The sequence below is a fragment of the Rhinolophus ferrumequinum genome, chromosome 24 (assembly GCF_004115265.2).
Source record: "Rhinolophus ferrumequinum isolate MPI-CBG mRhiFer1 chromosome 24, mRhiFer1_v1.p, whole genome shotgun sequence".
Classification (NCBI taxonomy): domain Eukaryota; kingdom Metazoa; phylum Chordata; class Mammalia; order Chiroptera; family Rhinolophidae; genus Rhinolophus; species Rhinolophus ferrumequinum.
Genome location: NC_046307.1, coordinates 29,346,973 through 29,371,554, shown reverse-complemented (window position 1 = coordinate 29,371,554; position 24,582 = coordinate 29,346,973). Strand labels below are relative to the sequence as shown.

At 45.8% G+C, this 24,582-nt stretch overlaps 1 protein-coding gene across 1 annotated transcript in view; it reads right to left on the bottom strand.

Moving 5' to 3' along the window:
• Window positions 1-21,069, bottom strand: part of ADRA1B (adrenoceptor alpha 1B) — an 82,887-nt gene extending 61,818 nt beyond the window's left edge. Inside the window, exon 1 of the mRNA XM_033097038.1 lies at window positions 20,940-21,069. The gene's annotated coding sequence lies outside the window, so the exon portion shown is untranslated. The remainder of the gene's footprint in view (window positions 1-20,939) is intronic.
• Window positions 21,070-24,582: the final 3,513 nt, after the last annotated feature.

Sequence of the window (24,582 nt, the reverse complement as noted above, 5' to 3'; positions counted from 1 at the left end):
AGTCCGGAAGCAAAATCTTGACCCCAATGTTCACCAACAAGGACAGACCTGCGCTCTTTTGAAGACCCAGATGGGTCAACTTGTTGACACTTGACCTTGAAGGAGGTGGGTAAGGATTATGGCAAGTGTTCTTGTGGAAGCATTTCAATAGAACCTGTAAAGGTCACAGTTCAGAGATTGGCAAAAACCAAGCATCTTCAAAGGATAACTATTACTTTTACTTACCAGGAGAAACCTGAATTTCAAAATTCAGCATTGGTAACTCAAGCTTTTTGATTCCTATTCCAGTCATGATAGAAACCTAAAGTGATTCTTCCCCATCAAAACGGGGGCCTAGAATCTCTACACTATTGAGTGGTCTAGAGTTTGTACCCAATTCTGGCTTCCCTGACACCCCTGTGCCCTGGCTTCACACAGTCAGGCCTGGCCTCCAGCCAAAGAACTGAGGGAGCAGGGCTGCCGGTGGGCGTTAGCAAAATTCTCAGCAATGAGTCACTGATGCTTTGCCTGAGGCTAAAAGCACAATTTATTTGGTGCCTTTCCGCTTCCAAATTATCCAGGTCCTGCCTGATCTTTAGCTTGGGAAGCTTAACTCAAGTTGGCCAGGGCCCCCTCTTCCTGCTGTATGAACCACCCTTACCTGGTTTCGTCCCCCACCTCAACAGCTTGCTGAAGTGGATGGAATACATTTCATGCTGACGTGTCAGCCTGTGAGGGGCCGGGTCTTCGTGACTGTAATTCAAGGTGGCAGAAGATAAGCTGGGAAAGTATAGCATGAGCAATTTTCAAGCCACGTTTGTTCCTAACACTGTGTCGTTTTACTTATTTACTTTTTTTTTTTTTGTCAGAAAAGTCATCTTGGACTTTACTGATTAAATGAGCCTATATAAGCAAAAGCACAGTGTGAATTATAAAGCAGTGTGTAGCTCCGAGGGGTTATTGAAATTAGTTTCTTTGGGTTCCCGTGTGCAGCAGGGAGTGCTATGGAGATGACATTTGCGTTTATTTGCTTTTTTTCAGCAGAAGGATCCAGAAGACAGTTTGGGACTCACTGAGCACAGTCCCCTTCTTAGAAGGTGGGTGGGGTAGGGTGTTCTAGACTCAGGGAGGGTGGGTATACTTAGAAGGGTGGATGCAGAGTGAGTCGCTAGGACAATGAGTCCAAAGAGGCCTTATTAACCCGTGAATTACTGGAGGTGACTGTGGCAGAAAGTATTTTCCCAAGATGGCTGCATCAATGGATCTCCCATTCTACAGGCTTGTCTTACAACGTGACACTGACACTCCTCCAATGAAATGTGGGAGTGGGGAGAGTTTCTGTTTCTTCCCCTTGAAATGGGGTGAATCTTAGTAACTGTCTTGACCAACAGAATGTGGTGGAAGTGATGCCATGTGACTTCCAAGGTTAGATCACAGAAGGCAATACAGTTTCTGCTGTAGTGGAACACAGGTGGCTCTTGGAACTCAGCCTCCAATTTGTAAGAAAGCACAAGTCAGGGAGAGGCCATGCGTGGAAGGTGTTTCAGTTGATCACGCCAGCTGGGCCCCCAGCTGACAGCCAGCACCAGCTGCCACATCTATGAGTGAATGAGTCTTACGATGAGTGGAACTGTCAGCCTTTGGGTTTTCTAGCTGAGGCCCCCCAAACATTGTGGAGCAGAGATAAGCCATCCCCACTGTGCCCTGACTGAATTCCTGACCCCCAGAAACCATAAGAGGTAATAAATGACTATTATTGTTTTAAGCCACTAAGTTTTGAGGTGATTTGTTGTACAGTAGTAGATGACTAATTTAATAAATGACAATTTGGAATAAGAAGAGCAGGGCAAGTATCCTACCTCTTGGAGATCCTTGGCTGGTATTGCAAGGATGCTAGAGGTCCCGAAATGGTAAGGGAGTAGAGGTCAAATTTTCTGACAGCGTCTGGCCTGGGAGAGCCAGAAGATGCAACTAAGCCCAGCGCTTAGTAGATGGAGTGAGTCTTTGTGGGAGAGGCAGGAAGATGACTCAGTCTCTGCCACTGGGTTTTGAACGTAGCCCTCAAGGTAAATGACTCTTAGCCATGGTCACGGCTGGAGATAGCATGCTTTCACACTTCTGGATGCTAGAGGCTGGCAGCAGACCCCAGGCCCTCAGGACTTCTGGAGGGTTCTATGCCAAGGCCTACTTATCCATTATCTATTTCTCTTGGATTTTGTAGGAGATGAAGCTCCCTAAAACCTATGGGTAATCATAAGTGCTAGAGTCAAGATACAAGATCTCTGGTCACAAAAAAGGAAGAAGTTTATGCTAGAAGAGGTTTTTTGTTGCAAGCAACATACAATTATTCCAGATGAGTTAAGGTGAAAATGAAATTATTGGAAAGATTTGGATAGTTCTCAAAAATCCTAGGAAGGCTAGAGATTAAGGGCCAAATCACATGACATAAGCAGTTTAGTAAAGGCATAGTTGACACAGCCCTTGGAACCTGGATGTGGCTACTTCTCCATCATGGTGGAACTTCCATGTCTCTACTTCTTTGTGTCATTAGCTCCTAATTCCAAGTTCAGAATAGATGCATCTGATTGGTCGAGTTTTGGTCATGTGCCATTTCCTTGCTACAAGGGGAGCTGGGGAATCGAGGATCTAGAGTTCATCTTTGTATAACGGGGGATTCTTCCTAAATAGGAAGAGGCTTCAGGTACTGGACAGACAAAAAATTACAAATGTCCATTACTGGACATTACTGTTCTTGATTTTCTCCTATTAGGGGTGTGTCAGTGTGTCAATACATGTGTGTGGAGCAGAGGTAGCACAGACCCTGGGGAAATTTCTGGGAAAAATATTACATTTAGAAAATATGAGATGCTAGGTATTTCCTGCTTATTCTCAGCACCATTCTTGCCCTTCCATGCCCTGCACTGTATCACAGGGCCTGGTCCCCAGCAAACCACAGATGCCAGGCCCCTTGGTAGGTTCAGCCAAGGGGAAGCGCTGGTAGGCTTGCTGTTTCTTGGGATCTATGGGAGGGACTGCATCTCTGACAATTCCAAATTCAGCCACGATAGCTTAGCACCGGCCTTGGATGGCCCTCCTGGTTCTGTTGGTCCTAGAACTGAGCCGGTGGTCCCTTCTCGGGGTTCCATCATACTCTCTGGCTCCCCCAGTGGCACGGTCATAACTGCATCCTGTGCTTGGATAATAACTTGTTCTCACCTCTGTTCCAGCCCTCGGAGAACTAGCTGCTTTCTGCCTTTGCCTAGTCCCTGGCTTACCTCACCATTAGCTTTACGTTCTTTTAGCAGTTTCAATACTTTAGAACTACCGTGTTCCCCGAAAATAAGACCTAGCCTCAATCAGACCTCAATACAATCAGCTCTAATGTGTCTTTCGGAGCAAACATTAATATAAGACCCAATCTTCTTTTACTATAATATAAGCCTGAAATACTAATTGAAATACTGATCTGATTACTGTTTCCTGACTGGACTCTGCTACACATGGCAATTTGGTAAAAACAATCTGCCTTACATTTGTCACATGCTTCTCAATCAAAGAGACTTACAGTTTGCAATGCTCCAATTTCTTTTCATTGGTAGACTCATACGCATTATTTAAAACTTATTTCAGGCATTAGTTCTCCCAAAGCCTTCTGACGCTTGTCCCTGCACTTTGCCCCACTAAGCCCAAAGGTGCTAAGTACAACACTACCCACTCCCAGGTCGGTGTGTGACAGTAGCATTTGCTGAGGTTCATAGTGACAGTCATGAAGATTAGAGGTGTACATTTTCAGGAGAATGCTTTAGCAGTTATTCTTAGGCAAGTGTGCTGATCTCTATGTCTGGAATTTCAGTCCAGACTCCATTAGTAGCTAGCTGTGCAACCTTGGGCAAGTCAGTTGACCTCTCTGGGCTGCAGTTTCCTCTCCTGAAAAATGAGTGGGTTCAACAGAAGGGTGATTTCCAAAACTTTTTTTGAAGTTGTGTGTAAAATTATGTGGACGTCCCATCTGGAAACCAGTAATAGACGCTCTGGTTGAAGCTGGGGTGGGAGTTCCAGAGTTCTACGAACTCCGGTGCTCCCCCAGGCACCTCCCCCACACCTGCAGGACCCCATGGAGCAAATAAAACCCTGCACTAGATCACCTCTTCTATGTGTGTCAGCTTTATACATACGGGCACAACAAGTAGGTGAGCCAAGTAAATATGGTGCCATGCATTGCTCAAACGATAGTTTGCGTATAGCCTTATTACAACCAATAAATTTAGAAACCAGGGTGTAAATCTTCTCTGAAACCATGTCAAATAAGGCATGTATATTTTAGCCAACTGGATAACCACACTCTATTCACCGGCAGATGTAAATGGAATCTTGGCGAGATGTTTGAATAAGTCTTTTCACCATGAACCTGATAAGATCATTATAATAGCTTTGAGTACGGAGGCTTAGTTAGTTTCCTTCTGGAAACTAACCATATCTGCGTTGGTTCACTGTTTCCAATTTTGTATGTAGTCTGACTAATTGGCTCTACTGAGCTGAGGTAGGTGTTCACCATTAACACAGTTCAATACAATAGGAAATCATCTTTGTAGCCAGCCACAGAAGAGCGGGTTGATTGTATGGATAAAGTTCAAGTGCACTGAATTGTGCTTTCCTGAAGGAGGGAAGAAATATGGGAGCAAGGAGCAAAACAGAAGCAGAGAGTCTCTTCGAATAAGGCTGAGATCTGTCTGAAGTTGTTATTCAGAAGGAGAAACTTTGACCATTAACACCCATTCTCTAGTCACTCAATTTTTCATCACTATTGTCACCATCTTTGCAGCCAGTATCATTATCTTCCAAGACATGGAACATTTACGATGTGCCAGGCGTAATGCTCATCACATCTAATCCCCCAAACCATCCGACTCTTATTGGTTTACAGAGGAGGACACTGAGGTTCAGAGAAGTGTTAGTCCTCATTCTTCTCCATTCATCAGCTAGCAAGTAACTGAACTGGGAGGCAAATCCACATTGGCTTAGTTATAAAACCATGCTGCTAACCATAGCATCCTACTGCCTTCCCATTTTCAGAACCCCACCATGCAAGGGTGGGCTCCTCAGTCCTGTTTGTCTTATTAGCACGATAAGGCCAGTCCTCTCATGCACAGACAGTCCAAGGCTGTGAGGGTCCTATGGTGGAGCTCTAGGTGACTCAGCCTCTGCCTGAAGCAGGTTCAAGTGTTTGCCTTCTTCCCATGTCTGGATCTGCTGGGGACTACTGAACTGTCACCTGGCTTGGGAGACCCACTGAATCAAGACTGGAACAAATTAGCATGGGAAACATGCCAACTCACCCTCCATGCTCCCAGCAGGCAGCCCAATTTCTTTGCTGCTGAGAACTCCTCACTGGCAACGATCTTGCCCCTGCTCTGGGGGATTTTTCCGGGAGAATGACATGTCTCCCTTCAATGGCTGCAAACAGTCAATTAGTGAGCTAAACAGACAGAAATGAAGGAGGTAGACCAGAGATGAACATAGAGAGCCAGGCAATATAGCCAATAATGAGAGAGAACAACCAGTCGTTGAAGCCAGACTATGAGTCCCATGAGAAGGGCTCCTTTGGTGAAAGGGTGGAGAAGAGACCACATTGGCTGCTGATCTCTGAAATCAACACCATCCACATAAGCATTGAAAAAACACTGGGCCTCAGTTTCAATCCCTGAATGATCCTGACTTACGGTGCTTTTGGGAGCAAGTCTTTCCCTTTTCTGGATTATACAGCATGGAGGTTAAAAGCGCAGTCCCTGGAGTCAAACTGCTTACATTTTTGAATCTAGTCTCCACCCATTTTAACTGATTCTGAGCAAATTATTTAATCTCCTCAAGACGTAGTTTCCTCCAATGTAGAATGGGATAAAAATAATATTCATCTCATAGGGTTGCCGCAAGGATTAAGGAAAATAATGCGTGTAGGGTACCAAGCATTCTTGGCACATGGTAAACATTCTCTAACTTAAGATGGTTTTGGCTGCAACTAATTGAACCTCCAGCTCAGAGTGGCTTTTAAGAGGAAGTGTAATCGTTCAGGTAACCAGAAGTGCAAGGAGAGGATGTATTCAAAGTTGGTTAAATTAGTTCCTCAGTGATGGCATCAAGAACTTGGTTATTTCCAAATTTCTGTTTTGCGATCCTGAGTGTTGGCTCCACTCTTAGGCTGGTTATCAGGATGGCTGCCACATTCCCACGTACCATATCTACATGTGTCAGTATCCTGGGGAAGAAGGCTGTATCTCCTGAGACTCTGTGTGAAGCAAAGAAACTTATTTTTTTGCATCCTACAAACAAACTTCTGCTTATATCTCATTGGCCAGAATTGGGTCATAAGCTTGTTCGGACCCACTACTTGTCAGAAGCCTTTGACCAATGGGACTCACCCTGGACTGGAGGGGGACAGTCAGCTTCACCTGAGGCTACATGAAGGGAAATTGGGTGCCTGCACAAAACTGATTCTGTTAGGAAAGAAGAAAGGAGATATGAATGCTGGCTAGGCATACGACTGAAATCTCTACCATCAATAAAATTCACTATTATCATTTTTATTATTACAGTTTCTGTCATCAGTTTGTGCTTTGGACTGCTTGCTTGCCCAGTCCCTTTCCTGTTCTGAGAGTCCTGACTCCAATCTTACTTAGCATTCTCAGTGTGTGCGGGGCTAAGTTTGGTCCCTGCCTCTGCTGATGAGAGGGCAACTAAAACGTACCATTTCTGCTTCCAACTTTCATTCCCCTCTCAGAAATACCTCCAGCCAAGCTGCTAAGAACCAGCCAAAAGAAACTGATTTCAAGATTACAGCATCTGTCACTTACAACAGTGAGCTGTGTGACTGAGCTGAGGATACAGTTGATTATGTACCAAAGCATCTGCTTTCTTCTACTTCGGGAACCGACCTGGGAATCCTCTACCCAAGAAGGCAAACCCACCTCAAATAGTGTTCTGGATTGAAGGGCGGTAGATTTGAACATTTGACTTATTGAGATAGATCCTCTGTGTTTCGTGGTCACAGATTGTGTGGCTAACAATTTTTCTTTTTAAAAGAAGGACTAGTATGGATGGTTTGGTGAGAAAAACATTCCCATTTTGAAGAAACAACTTAAAACATAATGGCGTGCCATTTGGGAGCTGGAAAAATATTCCTTAGTTACATGGGACTACCAAATTTTTTTTAGCTTTCCCACCCCAAAACATAGCTTAGTTTCTCATGTTTAATTGAATTGGCCACAGCGAAGGCTGTTTGTTGAGCAGGTGGCACAGACCATTTCTCCTTTCTGTTGCAAATGGTCCGTTGAATCAACCATCCGCAACTGCTCCACTGGCCTGAGTCAACCAGAAAGTGATGCGTTTGGTTCTGAGCATAGACCTGGGTCTACTGCCTCATAGTGTAGATAACATTTTTCCTCCAAGGGTCAGGTCAGACCCTGCCCTCTGATGTCATAAACTCCCAAGCAAATGGCAGAAACTCAGCACCACGGGCGTGCTCTCAGTGATCAGCCAGGAAGTTTCCAGAATCTGGCAGAGTGAATTATGATTCATTGAATAAGATGGTCATCACCTCCTTCTTATAAATAAATTCCCTTTGCTTCATCAGAGGATCATGGTCCCTTAGAGCTGGAAGTGACTTTGGAGGTTATGTGTTTAAATTTTTTTTTTTTTGCAGCAAAGTCCATGGGTGTGGGGCTAACTCTGAAAGTCTGATTTGGTTTGTACGAAGTCCCCATAGACCTTCTAGGAGAACCAGTGAGGGATTGCATTGAAGTTGACTGTTTACTCTGGGCTAACATTCTTGAACCCAGATGGGAACAAGACTTGCCCCTTAACTTTTGAATTGAACTGACTCTGAGTTTCAGTCCAGTCCTTGGATGGCCTGTGAAAAAAGGGGGATAATTTTGGATGCTGACTTTTGGCATCTTGTCCTCTATTCTACTCCCAACTCAACCTCTCCCAAGTTCCTGGTAATAAATTGTATGTGTGAGTCCAATGAAATGATCATAATACCCGGCTGCAAGATACTAAGAACAGAAGGAAACTCTGGGAGACTGATGATTGATAAGAGCTTATGATTGATATGACTGATAAGAGCTTGGTCTTATGATTCTTGGTGTCGTGGAGGCATGACAAGAACCAGAAGAGGGGAGAAGGAGCAAGACCACTTGTGAGCTAGATAGTAGGATGGCTGCCTATCCTACTGTGGCTGCTAGAGCCATGCTACTCAAGATTTGGCTCAAGGGGAGCAGTAAATATGGTGATCTGGAGGGCCTGGAACAGCAGCTGGACAAGAAAACTTCAGTGGCCACTAAGCAGGTGGTCACGTAAACCGAACTCATCCATTGGGCCCCCTCTTTGAGGACCTTACAGCTTGGGAAGATTGGTTGACCTTTGTTCATTCCAACCATGATGCTTTGACTTTGTCAGCTTGGAGACCTCCTCAACATTCTTTCAGTCTCTCTCTCAAGCTAGTTAGAGTTGGGTTCTGTTCATTGCAATGAAATTACCCTAACTGTTATAGGGCCCCTTTACGATTTAGCTAATTACAAAATAGACAGACATCTAAGGAGTAAGTTTGACAATTTAGGGGGCTGGAACCCTGAAGCTACCAGTTCCTCACTGTCCTGCAGCTTGAACACTGCCATGCACAGCTGTATGCTTGAGCTTTTGGGCAATGGAAATGTGTCAGTCGTGAATGCTTGATGCTTTGCTGCAGGTGGAAGACACAGATGGTTAGCTGTCATCATACTTATCCTTGTCAAAAATCACTGTGCTCTTTCTTGTTCCAATATGACCTGCACTGGCAGAAGGAGGGCTCTGGGAAACAGCAGAATTGGCACCCAGCAAAGCTCAGGTTCTAGCTAGTTGTGTGACCATGAGCAAGTCACTCTACCTGTTTCCTCACCTATAAAGGTGTAAATAGGTAAGTTTCCTCACCCATAAAAGAGCAACACACTGCAAAACAACATATAATATTAAGAAAAGCAGAATTGTTCTGGTTGCTGGAAGGATACCGGGGATACTCGTGGGCCAGGCAGTGGTGGTTGTGGGTGGAAATCTGCCTATACAGTCTTCCCTGTTACCTCCTCTTTTGGTTCTTGAGGTACTTCTGGGGAGCCCTAGATGTCTGAGGAACACTGTTTGATGACCACATGGCTAGATGATCTCTGAGGGGCTTTCCAGTCTACTATCCAATTAATTTCTTTTGCCAGATTGGAAATACTCCCCCGTTTTCCAGCCTTTCTCTAACCATACCCTGATTACTGCATACACACATACATTCTTTATGAATACAGGGAAGAAGGAAATGGGCTTTTTATGTGTTTAGTACTTGCTGATTGACTCTTCTGTGTTCCTGGAGACGGCCAGGACCACTGACAACATGCTGAGGAGTCACTAATAATTTTGGTGAACACCCTCCCACAGAAGGGAAGCTTGAGCACTCTCCAGATCACATATAAGTCACTGGCCAGGCTTTTCAGGGCTCCATGGCTACCTGAAGCTGAATTACAGAAGCACAAGAAGTTCTGATGGCCCCTAGTCCCTAGGACACCCTAAGGATGAAATGGTTCTCTGAGAGCATCCTGGGCCTTTCAGATCAATTTATAATACTGGTACTTAAAGGTGCACAAGAGATGCCAGCATTTCTATTCACCCATAACCACTTCCCCAAAGAATCTTGTCTCCCCTCTAACAAAGCCTTTGAATCCTTGTGAAAGAGGTACTGAAGGACACATATTTTTAGGAAGAGATCCCTCCCTTTGCCTGCCAGTTATCACTGATTGGTCTAGAAGTGACCATTGGACCAAGTGTGACCAACGAGGTCCTCTCTACTGGAACACAGAGCCACAGAGTTCCTGTCATTTAGATAATGATGGACATGGAGCTAAATGGGAATATAGCTCTGGAACAGCGGCCATGTTGGGCCATGAGCAATAGAGGAAACCAGCATGCCAAGAGAACATAGAAGACACATAAAAAAAAGGTAGAGAGTAGAAAAGACAGGAAGAGAGAGAGAGAGAGAGAGAGAGAGAGAGAGAGAGAGAGAGAGCTTTCTGATAGTGTTCTCATTCTATAGGTCTTTTCATTTTCCTACAGTTAGTTAGCTTTCTTTAGACGGTCCCTTGGATCCTTCCATCAAACCTGAATTTTTACTTGGACTAGCCAGAATAGGCTTGGTTCCTGGCAACCAGACAGTCCTTAATTAAGACAAAATACTTAATGAAACAAGTCATGGCTCCATTTACCCTGCAAGGGCTCATTCATCTCTTTATTCCCTCAACTGATGTCTACTTAACTTGAATGCACCAGCACTGTGCATACCAGCGGAAGGGATCCAGTGCCGTACAAATATTTAAGAATTCAAGATTATTTCAAGTGTGGAATGGCTGGAGGGCCTGGCTAGGTGAGGAAAGAGCATGGCGATGGGTGTCATTGTTCACTTGGAGGGAAGTAACAGGAAGAGGAATTCAAGTTGCATTGTTAGTCCCAGAGGGCAGGAGGGAGTTGATGGGCAGAAATGAGAAGAGGAACTCAATGTAGGAGAGAGCTTTCCAGCAATTTGGTACTGTCTAAAGATGGAACAGTTTGTCTTGAGAGGTGAGTTTCTCCCACCAAGGGGCTGAATGACCAGTTATCAGTGATTTTGTAGGGTAGATGCAAACAGTAGAAGATTTATGAGGTCGGACAATTAAGTTCGCAAACTCACCCTAGAAAAAGTGCTACCTACCTCACTGCTGAATATCACTACAGTCACCTTGGAAGTACATCCCTTGGGAAGCTATACACCGACACCAGCACCTAGTCCACCTTCAAAGCTTTTTTGGAACTCTTTTTCTGGAATTGCCATCAGAGCTGTCGTCGTATTACCCTTGATGTCCTGAATGTCATCAAAATGTCTTCCTTTCAATATTTCCTTTATCTTTGGGTAAAGAAAGAAGTCACTGGGGCCAGATCAGATGTTCCAATACAGTTATTTGTTTATTGGCTAAAATCTCCCTCACAGACAGTACCCTGGGAGCTGGTGCACTGTTGTGATGCAAGAACCGTGAATTGTTGGCGAAAAGTTCAGGTCGTCTCACTTTTTCATGCAGCCTTTTCAGCACTTCCAAATAGTAACCTTGGTTAACTGTCCAGTTGATACAAATTCATAATGAATAAACCTCTGATATCAGAAAAGGTTAGCAACAGCGTTGCCACTAGTTTGTGAACTTAATTGTCTGACCTGGTAGATGGGATGAACTCTAAGACTCTGCCCCAAAGCCCAGGGTTCTAATTTTACCTGGACCTTCATGGTCCATGTGAGTGATCTAACTTCTCAGGGGCTGTTTTCTCACCTGTGAAAACTGGGACGAGAAACTCTTGTGTTGTGTTGCTGTAAGGAGTAAGTTGTACAGTACATAGGAAGTGCCTAGCACAGAGGAGGAGCTCAGTAAGTGAGAGTGTTCTTGATTTTTCTCTGCTACAAGTCGGGCTTTTCTTTTCGTGAAATGCTACTGCTTTCTCAACTGCTGCTGCCGCTTTGAGGATTTTATTGGCTTTATGCAGCTGTCGCCCGTGAAGATGACATGGCTTCTGTCTTGTTCTCCTTGCTTAACATAGGGCTGTGCACAAAGAAGGACCTTCATAAATACTAGTAGATGAGATTTAACATGGAGTTTTGGCTTACCATCCCCACCATCCCCACGAAATATGAGCACACATTTCTCCTCTACCCTTTAAAAAGAAACACAGAGCCACCACTAGACACACATGTACATGAAGAATTCCACACACACACACACACACACACACACACACACACACATGCATGCACACCGACAACACCCAACTAAATGCACATAGCATGCAGATAAGCATGGCCACGCACACCCATGGACACCCACAGGAAGCCTTGCACTTCCCTGTCCTCGTAATCAAGAAGATGGAAGAAGAATCTGCCTGTGGGATGAGTCACAAGTGGCTGGGATGAAGGGCAGGATTCAGCATCCCCAGGGAGTCTTTATTTAGAGCCCCAGCTGCTGGAGAAGGGGTTGAAATCATTCCTAAGGAGCTTCAGTGATGGAGAGTGATAAGGTAACCACGACATGGCGTTCCCACCGTCGTTCTGCTGTAGAGGCAGGCTCCTGTTGCGGCCGGAGCCAGAGATGCGCTGTGGCTCTCCAGGACTGCGGCCCAAGGGGGAGTCGAACTGACTGCATTCCAGCTGGTCCATCAGCAGCCGGCTGGGCCCTTTCCCTGGTGCACAGGCAATCTCTATGCTAATCCCAGCAAATCCCTCCCAGCTCCCAACAAAAAGAAACCTCTCTGGGTCAACAGCGGCCACTGATCACAGAGGAAGCAGTTTAGATTCAAAATGATACGGTTGAATCTGCTGGCCCAACAGTCCTGCCTCTGTCAACAGTGTGGTTTCTGTAATGAGCAGAGCAAGTGGCATGAAGAAACTGGCCCTGGCCCCAACCTGCCTCCCCGAGGACCAGGGTGGGAAGAGGCAGCTGGCTGTGTGCTGGACTTTGAGGAACAGCAGCAAAATCTGGTGTGGGGGTGTGGTGGTGGGGGGAGTTGAGGGCGGACTCTGTGTCTCATCTCCTAGTGCATCCCTACTACCCAGCACACTGCCTGGCATAGAGGAAGTGCCCAGATGTTGACAACCGGGTACACGCACAAACTTTTTAATTTCCCAGTGTAGGAGGACACAGTTACAGTTCTTGGATACTATGCATGCTAGAGAGGAAAGAACATTTTCTAGGGAGCCAGGAAGACTGCGGCTCCGATCCTGCCTCTTCCTCTAGAAGATCTTGGGCAGGTCACCTAATCTCTCCAAGCCTCAGTTTCTTCATCTATACAATGGGGACTCACTGATACCTACTATGTTTTGGGGGCTGTGCCAAAGATTAGAGATAGCACAAGTGTGTTACTTCACTACGACACGTGTCACTTGGGAAGCATGGATATGAAGTTATTATCAGCCAATGACACGTTAGTTGTGTTAATTGATCAGATAGCACCTGGTAGGAAACAGGGACCCCCCAAGACTGCTTGGGACTGTTCACCTGGCTCTTTATTTCTCTAAGTATGGGTTCTCCTCTCAGTGCCCACTGCTCTCAGTTGGCACATATGTGCACCTGGACCTTTGTTCTAGGCTGAGGGAGACTGCTTGGACTGGATCCCATCTGTCAGTGCCGACGCTATGCTCTGCCCTCACACACTCTTTCTCTTGGCCCTTGAACCTCACTTTGGCTCCAGGCCCTGAACACGGCTTAGGTAACAGCTGCTGCTTGCCTTTGAACTCTGTTGATTCAAGTGGGTCATTTGGGCCTGCTGGGCCTGACGGTCCCAACATGTCAGGGTTGCCTGAGATGGGCCTGCCCTTTGGTCCTGCTTGTCAATTTCCACCTCTGACTCTTGGGCCCTGGAGTCCTGATGGGACCAAGATGAAACTCCTTGAACCTGCTATTGTAGAATACAGAGAACTAAATCCAGTACTTGAGTTTGAAGTTATTTCCGGGGGAGGTCAGAGGGCAAGGGAGAACAGGAAGCGAGGCTGCAGAGAGAAGGAAGAAACAGGAAGTGGAGGACAGTCACTTCAATGATAGAATGCCCATCCTTATCCTCAAGATAAAAAGTAGTCATTCCAGCCACCATTAAAAGGAGTCCACCGCTCCTTAGACTGAGAGAGCACTCTGCTGTAGTGGTTGTTAAAAACCTGGGCCTTTGAACCAGACAGACCTGAACTTGAAGCCTGGCTCTGTTGCTTGCTGCCATGTGGCTTTGGGAGAGTTGCACCATCTTTCTGAGCTTTGTGTTTTCACTTATAAAATGGGGTCAGGAACAGTCCCTGCCTCATGGGGCTGCTGAAAGCATTAAATGAGATGATGGATGTAAAGTGCTTAGCACAGTGCCTGGCGTGCAGTAGGCAGTCAATAAATGGGTGGCAATGATGACAGAGTCGTTCTTGTGACCCCGTCCTAGTGGCTGCTCAGGGTCATCAGGAGGATCCAATGAGATAAGGGATTTCAACGTGTTTAAAAGAAGGCTGGAGAGCATGACGTCAACATAGAACATTAAAATAATTATGTTATTTCTTCCTTTTTACAACTTGCTGACCGATGTGCTGTTGGCCATGGATCGGGTACCTGGCTGACAGAGGGCATGATGGACCCTCTCAGACCTGGCTCCTGGATGACATTTCAATCTGGTACAGTGGGAATAAGGGGGTTTGACGGGGTCTGCCTCTGCCCCAGGGCATTCTGAGGCCATCAGCGTGGCCCAGTTCTTCCAGTTTAGTGGAGTAGTTTATAATTGGGGAGGGCACATCAGACCAGTAGCTAAAGCTCGATTTGCTGTTTCCCAGAGCCTGTGGCTGTGAGGCTGCTTGGGACTGAGGGAGCCACAGGTGAGGTGAGAAGGGACCAGGCAACAAGCCCTAATTGTGACCCGAGACTCCCATTCCAAAAGCCACCCTGTCAGTCCCTTTGGGAAAGAGCTTCCACCAGAGGAACTGCCCTCTAGTTGCAGGACTGAGTCTCGGGGCAACCTCTTTTAATGAACCCCTTAAAGGGAGGAAAACCCTGAGAACAAATTCTGGGACTGGGTGAGGATGAGGACCTGCCCTCCTACTGGCCCGTGAATTCCCGAAACACAAATACCAGGACCCTAATGTGGGGAGGGGTGGTAGAGTTCATAACAAAATGTTCTGACAGTCAGCTGGGCACACAGAGTCCAGAAGAAGGAACAAAGAGTCTTTTACTTTGTGTTCTAGCCTTATCTAACAAGCCCTACAGACACCACAGTGGCTGATTCTGCTCAGCCACATTTCAGTTCTTCCCCCAGCCTCCTAGTTGATATGGGGCCACTATAGTAGAATCTTGGGGTGCCCTGTGTTAGGTGTTTCACAGGTGTTAGGTGTTACAAACCCCTACTATTCTGTCCATCATCTTTTTTTTTTTTTTAGCAGATCTGTGTGGGTAGCCGTGTGCTAAGGTGGACCTCTTTGCTACATCCAGGGGTGAACCATGTTGGGTCTTATTCAAACATGGTAATTCCATCCCCATTTAGCAGCGATTAGTCTAGGGATGGTCCTGTGGTCTAGCTTTAGCCAATGGGACCGAGGCAAAGTCTTCTGGGAATATTTTACTCTTTGATAAGAGGTGACATGAGACACTCTGGTCTCTTTTCTCTTTCTTTTGTGTGTCATTGGGTGAGGATGTGGTGCACGGAGCTGTGGCAGCCATCTTGTCACCATGAGGAGAAAGCCAAGAACACTGCAGAGAAGCTGACCCAGAGACTGGAAATTGCTGAGCCACTGATTTAACCCTAACAGCATCTAACAGCCAACTTGCAGGCTTTCCGTTAAAGTATTAAAAGTCCTTATGCTTTATGCAACTTTTAGTCAGATATTCTGTCACTTGTATCCCAAAGCATTCAAAGTAATCCATAAGGGAAATTTCTCCTAATTTGACTTTCTCTCTTTCTTCTCCCTTCCCTGCCTTAACACTAGGGACTCAAACGTGGATGGCTGCAGGGGCCAGGGCAGTAATACAGAAAGGTGAAACTGGTCCAGGGGAAGAGAAGCAAATTGGAGAGTGAGAGGTTGGTCTTGGCTACTCAGCTCCGACTGGTGGTCGCCATGCAGGAGTGCTGGCAGGGCATGGCCACATATTTTTATTTTTAAAGATAAGTAAAGAAAACTATGTTTTTATGTGGAATCTCTTAATTTTATATGTGCACTTAAATTTTAAACAAACATACTGTATGGACCAAACCAGTAGAGTCCAGAGGGCACACATTTGTGACCTGGCTTTAATCCCAGAGTTCCATCACTTCCTGGGCTTGATATCAAGTGTGGGCTATCAGTGACTTCTTTCAGATTTTGCTGTTGGGTGGGGCTGTGGCTGTGGACTTGGGTGAAATAGAAATGGGAGCTGGAGAATGGGGAAAGGGAGGACAAAGGCTATAACTGTGCCTGCCATGAAGGTGGAACATCTGCAGGACAACAAACTTGTACCCTGCAGGATAAACCTCTTCACATAGGCCCTGTGTGTGAATTTACTAAAAGCCTCACGGTGACTTCCTCCATTAAGTCCCGTTACTGGAGGCCCGTTCTCTTCTCTAAGCATCACTATGGTTAAGGCTCTAAGAACGGGGATGAGGAGAATCTATTCCATCAAACAGCCATGACCTAGGAAAGTGCCATCTGATATCCGGTATGACTTCAATGGTCTGTAGAGACACACGTTTTGTCTGGGAGCAAGCCTTCTCCGTCCCCTTTAGCCCAATAAGGGCCCAGTTCTTTTCAGCCAAATAAAAATATCTCGCGGAAAATCCAAGGACACTGCAGAAAGAGGCCTGCACGGCAGTATCAATCCCCTTCTGTGCTGAGAGCATTGTGGTGTATGCGTAAGTGCAAACTAGGAAAGACCTCTGTTATACTGACTTCCCATGGCCCTGGGGGCTCTGTTCCCCAAGGGCCAGTCCAGAGTCCTGGTCCCTGCATGGCCTAGGTAGGTTGCTTAACTTCAGTCCACAGGCTGGAAAATTGGAACTCTTCATGTTTGCCTCTAAGTCTTCGAATTAGAAAGTTTTCGGAGAGCCTCTGTGAAAGGCATCAGAGAAGAGCTAACGAGAACCGCATGCAGGATATGGGAACAGCCCACTGCTGCCCCTCGATGAAAAGACAGGCTGAGTCACCACCGGCATCAGGGATTGAGAAGAAATGTCAGTGAAGTCATGAATAATAGGTGCTGTACTGCCACCTAAGAAGGTTAAGGGCAGGATTAGTTGGCAGGGAAGAAAACAGTATGTGGGGGAGGCCAGCTACAGTCCTACGGAGCTTCTGCAGCTCATTGCCATCTGACGATCGGATAGTCAAGAAAATAGGGCAATGCTTTCTTTTTTCCTTTTTTAAAAGAAAACAATGTGGGTGTTTCAGAGAGAGGGGTCCTTCGTGAAGGGCAGAGAGGTGGACTGTATGGTTTCTAGAAGCCACTTTAATCTCCAGGTTTTACCACAGCTGAGGGGGCAGACAGTCAGAAATCAATGAATTTGAACCCTTCTCCAAGCATTCTAGGCCCCTCAGAAGGAACATTCTGCAGAAAGGCAGAGCCCACCCCTGGCCACGTCTAGGCAGACCCCAGTATTCCAGAAGGGCCAAGGAATGTTAGGATGCGTTTCGGTCCCTGCCACCACCAAGATAGTAAGTGGTTCCGAAGACATTTCCTGGCCTCTGTGTAAGAAACAGAGGTGAGGTTGAAGAGCTGGTGTTTTCCATAGACCTTCTGATCAAATACTTTGCCGGTGACTTATTCCGGGGGGGAATCCCTGATGGTCATCAAGAAAATGACCAAATGCCTTACCATCTGATAGTATTATCTTCACTTGCTTATCTAAATTAGCCAGAACACTCTCAGTGAAGGCAGGTTTAGAAGCTTGTAGACTGAGCGTAATGGAGGTGATACCAGCCCTACTGCTTCGCACTATGGTGGATGTTAACCCATCATCAACAAGTATGTGTAGTTTAAGAGGTTATGGGCCAAGATGAGAACATTAATGAGAACAAAGCCTGTCATCGGTCGAGTTCTCTAAAAGCAGGCGTGGAGAAGGGTTTGGAGATAGGGATCAACACCGCTGGAAAGGACTGGGCACTGGGAGAAGTAGAACCGCGATGCTCAGTCACGTTATCCAGCAGTGAGCCAAAAATACTGAGCCTTTATCAGTCACTGGACATGGGCTGCCAGGGCAAGTCCTGGGCGGGGTGGGCCTCTGCAGCTGAGATAGCCCTGCTGGAGCTCAGCACACAGAGCAGCGGGCATGGAGAGCTCTTCTTTGAAGGGAGATCTCACTGGGGTATCTCTGTATCCTTCACAAAACCCAAATCTCAAACCCAGAGAAGGTCCTCTTACTGAAGTGATAGGCATGAGACAGGCTGTCAGAACCCCAAGCTATCTCCCTGGCCAACGTAGTTAGAGAAAGCCACTCAAATGTCTGTGCGCGTAGTGGGAGCAGAGTAGAGCAATACTTAGGCTTTAGATTTAGATTCAGACCTGGATTCAAAGTCCACACTAATACATATTAGCTATGTGACTCTGGGCCATTAATCACCTTCTCTGAGCTTCATGTCCTCCTCTGTAAAATGGGGAAAACAGCATATGCTGGTCCAGGGTCTACGCCTTTCCTTCCCTTCTCTGTTGTGCGTCACGGGGAGCGGATGGCTCCGGCTGCTGTTCCCAGGCTCCTGCGTCAGCTGGCTTCTAGCTGGGTTTGGCCAATAGTGGGAGGTCTGGGGGCAAGAAGAATGGGCTAGCTGGGGGCATTTTGCTCCTCCCCATCAGCTTCAGGTGGTGTCTTCGGCAGCACTGGGAAGCCGGTACTAACAAGATCACACTTTAAGGGCTGTGTGTACAGGTTTTAACAAAGTTGACAAGCCAGTGCCTTAATAAAGATTACTTTAGTTGATGAACCATCACTCGTGTAGAAGGTGGGATATGAGATGGGAATTTTGATTAGAACATGGAAAAGCAGATGTTAAATTATGTCGTCTTATTTGTGCTGCAGGGGCCCTAATGAGTAATGAAAGTAGAGGACGGGGGCGCTTCAGGGTGTCAGAAGGTGACAGTGACGCAGAGGAAGAGACTCTCCAGTGTAAGGTGTCTAAATAACAGTGCAAATCAAGGTCGCCAGCATCACCACTCTGCAAAGAATGAGACTCTCAAAGATAACTGAAGCTGGCACTCAGAGCCCGTCAAAATAGAGCTTCCACCCATTTTTATTACTCTCTTTCATGAACCTGACAGTGGGTTGAATGGTGGCCCCCCAAAAGATATGTCCAAGTTCTAATTCCAGGTACCTACGCATGTGACCTTATTTGGATGGATGAATAGATGGATGGATGAACTCATCAGTTTATCAATTTAAGAGAAAAATCAAGTGGAAACTAATCACTAAGGCAAAGAGAGCCTCTGTACACTTAGGTTGCCTAAAGTGAGGCTTGATGCACAGGTTGGAGGCCAGATTGACAGATGACTCCCTACTCTGTGCAGATAGCTGGCTTCTTTCCTCTGCTGACTTATAATAAGGCCAGGCATCAGGGCAGCTCTTTAAACCCTGGGTGGTGGGATACATGTGTACTGCAACTCAGCTTAAATGCCATTTCCTCAAAGAACTCTTCCCTGCACCTCCCCGTCTAAATGAGTCTCCCTCTCCTCCATCATATGTTATCATGCTGTCCTCTCTTTTCCCTTCATAGCAATTGTCAGAGCTGGAAGCTATATTTGTATTTTTGTGACTTTTAGTTTAATATCCTTTATATTCTCCCACCTCCTGGCTGACTTTAAACTCAAGGCAAGGAGGGTTCAGGTCTGTTTTCTTAACCCCGGTGACCTAGTATGTAGCTCAGTGCCTGATACATACTACATTGCTACCAATACCTAATATTAATCAGCTGTGTGTTACGTGTCAGACACTGTTCAAAAGTGCTTTACCTAAGTCATCTCCTTTCACCTTCACAGCAACTCTGCGAGCAGGAACGATGATCATTTCCAGCTCATAGACGAGGAAACAGAGACACAGAGAGAAGTGAAATGGAGACACAGAGAAATTAACTTGCCCAAAGTCTCACAGCAAGAAAGTGGCACAGTTGAGATCGAAACCCAGGCAAGGTGGTCCCAAACTCAGCCCCAGTCACAAAATATTTGTTGGATAAATGAATGAATCATGATAAATACAGAGAGACTTTGGGACTCAGAACTGGGGAGGACACGTATGTATCTTCTGAGCTCACCGCGTGGCCATGCAGCAATGTCTCCTGCAGCTACGCTGAGTGTTAGTTCTCCAGATCCTTCTGAAACACTTCTGGCAACGCAGACTCACTATCTTTTTTAACCGGGGAACTTGACTCATTGGGATGCTCTTCCTTACACGAAGCTGAAATCCACTGCTGTGGTACTCCCACCTGTGGCTACTTGTAGTTTCCAGTCCCTCCCATACAACTCTGATGAGTTTCCCCATATACTGTGACTGGCTAAGTGCAAGCAGCGCTACCTTTCTGTACCACCAGCGCCCTAGCATAGTGCTTGCCAGCCAATACGGTTTGTTGCAGGAATGGATTAATGAATGAACACACACCTGTCCTTGCTACGTCTGTGAAACCCGAATGAGTTAATGAATATAAAAGAGATTTTTAAAAATCCATAACTTTCTTGTGTATTAGCAACCTCATCAGCTAGCTGCCACGTTGGAAATTATAAAGCCAAACTGATTTATTTAAGGCATTCCTCTTTGAGAGCTAGCTTTATGGGTTACCTCGGCTGGGGGCTACTTGCTTTTTTTTAAAGGGTTTTGGGCAAGAGGATTTACATATACAAAGGGAATTTAATTAACCCATGGAATTATGGACAGCAGTCACCGGCATATCGACAGAGGGATTTTTGGACAAGAGGGGGCTTTCTTGGTTTCTTCAAGCGAGAATAAAATCTGCCAACTTCAGTCATCCCTGCAAAATACCATGACTACAGCCTCTTTTCTATGACTCTGGAAAAATGCAGTACAGCTGTGACAGGCTATATGTTTAACTCAGTCTCCATTAAAAATGAAGCACATCAAGAAGCCAGAAACAAATGACCAAGCCGCATAGCGATTGTGGGAATTAGCGATCAGCCTGGGCTAGGAACCACGTGAGTTCCGTTTTTCTTTGGGCTTCATGCAAAATCTTCTCCCATTTCATTTTAAGTTGTATCTGCTTTGCACAAGTGATTTTTTTTTTCCAAAGCACCATGAATGATTTATGACTTTTTGACGCCGCATCCCACAAGATTACATAAGGAAACAGAGAAGAAACAAATGATTGAGCCAAACTTAAAATACAAAACAAAAAACCCACAAAACATTTTCAAAAAGTAGATTTTACCTTGGCTTTAGTCAAGTAACAGTTTTCCACTTACCGAGAGTGCTCCCTCATTCCAAAGTGTACCCCGTTTCTGCAAGGATCCCCCCGATTCTTTTCGTTGTTGCCAGCACACTACCATCAACTTAACGTTTGGCCCCCAGCGATGTTCTGGAATGTCCAACTGCTCTGATTCCTCCCCTTGTCTCCCAAAGTGAACTTTGCAGTGGGACTGCATAAACAGCCTCATTAGTTTGGTTAATGATTGGACAAAACCACTGAGGGGAGTAACATCTACAAGGCTTGTCATTTCTTTAATCAGAGGATAATAGAATGTCAGAGTTCGCCAGGGCCGGGGACCATCAATTTATACCTGTTGCTTGACAGATAGAGAAACTGATGACAACAGAGCTGAAGCGACTTCCCCCAAGCCACACAGTGAGATGACCTCAAGCACAGTGCAGAATATAATTCAACCTCAGGGTTGTGTGGTCTGTGTATATTTACCAAGAAATTCATCTCTTTATTTACGTGGAGGTGGTCATGTTGGATATTGTTTTTCAACTACAGGGAATTTGGTGGTTATCAGTTGGAATTTCTGTTGCTGATGTGTTTATTCAGCCAGAGCCTATCTCGGGAAGGTGGTAGGCGAGTGCTTGCAAGGCAGGGGCTTGTGTTAAGGGTTCAAGTACTGCGGAGCAGGCTGGAGGAGTCAGGTGACTCACCAGAGTGGTCAGATGTGGCCCGATCACAAGGATGAGGGCTTCATTGACTCCTGAGGTCTCGGTCAGTGAGCCTGTATGCAGTACCTGGTTTGAGGAGTAGGTGAGAGCAAAGTGAGGAGTTGGGAGTGACAGAGGGCAAGACGGTTGAGAGGGGTGGTCAGGGTGTGGGCTGTGATCGAGCAGTGGGGCCACCAGGTGGGCAGGGGCCAACTGTTGACCCCAGCACTGGGTCATATCATTTCAAGTTTAAAGGCGAGGATTAAAAACCCACTGCCCTTCCCTGTGAGAAAAACAAACATGTTTACTGAACAGTGTATATGGAGTACGACTCTATATATGTATAAATCTGTCTCACCTGGTGGAAGAGAAGGTATCATGTTGTTTCCTGGTTAAGAGCATAGACTTAGGAGTTAGAAACCCTAACTTTGCTTTTTGGCTCTGTCTTTTGCCAGCTGTGTGATTCTGGGTAAGTCACTTAACCACTCTGTGCTTTAGATTTCTGAACAATAGAATAAAAGCTACTTTATCAATTTGCTGTAAAGGTTTGAGATGATACATATAAGGCATTTAGATAGTAAAGGTACAAAAAATGATTACTATATATTTTTTCAGACTTGATCTTTGGCATAAGGTAAACCTGGATTTGAAACCCTGCTCTGTCATGTGCTGTGTGCCCTTCGGCAGGTCACGACTTCTCTGAGCCTCAGTTTTCAATCTATAAAATGGGGATAATAATGGCCACCTTGTGGAGATGTTGGGAGGAATAAATGAGGGCTGCTCAGCCCAAAGCACTTAAAGTTCCAGGGGACTGAAGCACCAGGATGAGATTAAAGTGTTGAATGAGGGATTGAGAACAGTGAAAGGAAAGATGCTCATAAAAAATGTTGATGGTGATTTTTATTTTCTTCATTGTCAGTGTTTGTGTTGTTTGAAAAGAACTGTGTTTACAGTGAGTCTGTTTCATTGAAAAGAAAAGAATGGCTAGTAAATAGCTGAACTTAGACAGAGAGAAAGCCTACCGCTTGCTTCAGTGCTCTAGTGCTAATGATAAGTAGGTAAAGCCAAAGAAAGATAAGCTCAGGCTGCAACAGAGACAGATGGATGCCTGGAGACTTCTCTGTTAGGTGGAAATCACTGTGGCTGTTTTGAATCAAAATAACTCCCTGTCCCCGGTTCCAAATCATATCAGGCTAAGTGTTTTGAGCATGTAGATGTGATTGTGGCCAGCAGCAGAGATACCCTAGTTTTGAGTTAACTGGTGTACTGGATCATAGAATTTTGGAGCTGGAAATAATTTCGACCTTGCCACGAGACAAGCTCTGGATGAACTCCCTGCCTTGAGACATGGGGAGGGGTCTACAAACCCTCTGAAGACGGGCTGCTCTGTGGTTTCCCTCAAGTGCTGCCAAATGCTGCTTACTCTCCATCACTCCTCCTAATTTTGAACTCTGAACCGCATCACCCTCCACGTTGCAACCTCAACTCCTAGCGAGAACGCAGTTGATCTAACACATGTATGCTCGTACCATTTGGAAGATCGCTGAAGGTCAAAAAACAGGCTTTTAAAAAAAGTCCCAAGCTTTCCCTCAGAGAGGAGCTTCATTCAAATACAATCCTTCAACATACGTATAGAATCCTTTGACAAATATTTGATGAAGGTTTACGTGCCAGGCTCAGAGTTAAAAATTAAATAAATAAGTACAAAGAAACAAAGGAAGAATAACAAAAGAAGAGAATAAACAGAACTAAAGGTAAAAAGTTGAGTTTTACTTAAATTAGAATAGAAAAAAGGAACTGGACCAGGAATTAGAAAAATACCCGAAACTTTAGTTGTAGATGTTCTATTAAACGGCTGTGAGATCTTAGGCAATTACTTACCCCTCTCTGGGCTTCAAATTTTCATCTGTGAAAATGAGAAGTTTGGGTAATGGTTGCAATGATCCATTGAGTGTTCCTCTTTGGAGAATAGACCGGGACAGAGAAGTAATTTCCACCAGGGTTCACACTGAATGATTCCTTATTATTTCTTTTCTCTTTTTGGTCAGTGGAGGGAAGGCCCAGGTGCTCAGAGAGACAAAGGAAGAAAGATTGTCCCTCTTGCATCGGTAAAACTGGCAGGTAGCCCTGCTGCCTCATCTGGTTTTCAGACTGATGTCAAGGCTGGAAGGAAACTGGCTGAGCTGGGAGTTTTCGGTCTTGGTTGCAAGAGACCTAGATGCAGAGGGATGGCCGCCATGCATGGATCCAAACTTTGCTACAGAAAATCCAAGAGCTCCTGGAAATCAATGTTGAAATCCTTCCTTCCACATCTCAGTCTTGTTCCTCTGCCCAAACTGTGAGTTCACTCCAGTTTAGTGGCCCCAGACTTGGCTTTTCTAGCACAACTTGTGTTTCTAAGTCTTCAGGATGTTTGCTTCCAGCCACCCCCCTCACGATGTGTCTGGCATGCCTTCCAGTGGAGAAGGGACCCAATTCTGCATGAAATGTAGTCTGCCTGTCCAAGACGACCGCCCTTCTGGCAACTGTGGAAAGCAGATTCAGCGATGGTGACAATGGAAGGTGCTGGCATTCCCACCGGCTGCTCACATTTGGTTCTGCAGCCATGGGATGAGAATCACAGCGCACGTAATCACTGTGTCCTTGGAGATGGTCGAGGTGTCATGACTTTGCAACCATGGTTTTCTTTTCCCCTGTCAGTCTTGGGGGAAGTGCATCGAGTGCTCAGTAAGGGCTTCCCAGGTGCTTTCAGGGGAGGCTCCTGTTGAGATTGAGCCAGCGCTCAGCTTGTGCCATCGCCCCATTCTCCTGGGCTGCCTTTGGCTTCCAGCACTAGTTCATGGTGTCAGCAGGGACACGGCACCTCAGTTATTCCATCTATAAGATGAGCGGGATGACTGAAATCAGGGCTTTCTACCCTCCATTCCCAGGTACCCAGGCTGTTCCTCACAGGGGTGTGTATAGGTGGGGGAGGAGATG